General features: G+C 29.4%; 1 protein-coding gene across 2 annotated transcripts in view; it reads left to right on the top strand.

Moving 5' to 3' along the window:
* Positions 1-1,770, top strand: part of LOC117177994 (venom serine protease 34-like) — a 69,369-nt gene that overhangs the window by 41,144 nt on the left and 26,455 nt on the right. The gene's annotated exons all lie outside the window — the stretch shown is intronic.

Raw genomic sequence — 1,770 nt, 5'->3', positions numbered from 1 at the left:
GCATACTTTGAATAAAATATTTGTTATCATTCTCTTGAAATAAATGTGTTTTTTTCTTGAAAAAATACCGGTTTCATATGTATACACCTGGTATATATTTTTCATAGTTTTTCGGGTCACTTATCACAAATATGGCCGCGAAATTGCAAGATTAATTCGTTTGAACTTTTTGTTTAAACAAATTATTCCGATGAATTAGATTGTTCACATGATGCATATGCTTTTCATGGTCTTTGAGTCAGCTGAGTACGAATCTGATGTCAAATTTGAAAAATCAATGAGCTTAAACAATTCTAAGAATAATTTCTTAACAAATTATTGCAATATTGAAGTTTTTCCAGAGTGCGAGGAGGGAATCGAACCTGCAAGCCGAGGGAGTGGGTCCAAAAGCCTACGCTTTAGCCCCCATGACCATCGTCCCACTTCTAAAAAGTAGTTTATTCGTTTATTTAAAACAAAAACCCTCAGGGACAGTCCATAAACTATATTACCAATTTGAGGGGAGGGGGTCGTGTAAAGAACTAAGGTTAGTAACAGGTATATTTCAATAATAAGTAATCGAAATTGAACCCTATACCCCTCTTTTCTCTTTTTGTGAAAAATTCTTTTTTCACCGTATTTTAAACACTTTCCTTTTTCACTTGATTGAAAAATGAATCAATCGAAAAGAATAAGAAAATCAAACTTTGTTTGGGTAAAAGTTTATTCTTTTTTTTATTAAAAGTCTATTATTTTATTTTTTGTTCGGCATTCATTCTGTTTGGTACAAAACTCTACTGTTTAACTAAAAATTTTATTTTTTTGTTGAAAGCATGTCTTTCATGGTAAAAAATTAATCTTCTGGGTTCAATAATTATATTTTTTTTACCAAGAATGCAATTATTTGGTTCAAGGTTGAACTCTTGTTGAAAATTTTCTTTTGAAGATTCATCATTTTAGTGGAAAATGCATCTCCTTGATTGAATCTTTTTTCTTTGCTTTTGGTTGCGAATGAATTTTGTTAACTAAAAATGTAAAAATTACCTTTTTGGTTAAAAATTAATTCTTTATCTAAAAATTTAAAAATTTTACTTCGTTTGAAAATTGATCAGTTATAATTTAAAAATTCAACTATTTTCTAGAAAATTCGTCTTTTTGTGTAGAAAAATTAATTTTCTCTGTTGAACATTCTTTATTTGTTTGATTCTTCATTTATTTGGTTGAAAGTGAGTCATTTTTCATTGAATTTGACTGGTTAAAAAGAATATACTTATCTTTAAGCTGAAAATTAAACTATTTGGTTGAAAGTTCATCTTTTAGTAGACAATTTATCAGTGTATGGTAAAAATTGAATCATTTTGTTGAAAGTTTAATTATTTGTTTGAAAATTCAACTATTTTGGTTGAATTTAAATCTTTCGAAAATTCGACAATTTGGTAGAAACGCACCTTTTGTAGGTTGAAAATCGCACCTCTGTAGGTTGAAAATTCAACTACTTGTTTTAAAATTCAATGGTTTTGTTAAACATTAAATTCTTTTTTTGAATATTCAAATACACTGATACCCCGTTTAAGTTCACTCTTCAGAAACGAAAACATTTGACTGAAGTTTACTCGGGATGGGCCACTATCGTTCTCACGGTGAAAGTAAACCTAAACGAAAAGCCACGCGTGAACTTAAATGAGAGTGAACTTATCCGGGGGTAAACTTAAACGGGGTTTCAGTGTATGACGATAAAGCCATTTTTTCTCATCGAAAAAACGCAGAATAAACTTAAAATCCGTGTTTATC

Source organism: Belonocnema kinseyi, chromosome 8, assembly GCF_010883055.1.
Source record: "Belonocnema kinseyi isolate 2016_QV_RU_SX_M_011 chromosome 8, B_treatae_v1, whole genome shotgun sequence".
In the NCBI taxonomy this organism is placed as follows: Eukaryota; Metazoa; Arthropoda; class Insecta; order Hymenoptera; family Cynipidae; genus Belonocnema; species Belonocnema kinseyi.
Note: the sequence above shows the minus strand (reverse complement) of the source record. Positions and strands in the feature narration are given on the sequence as shown.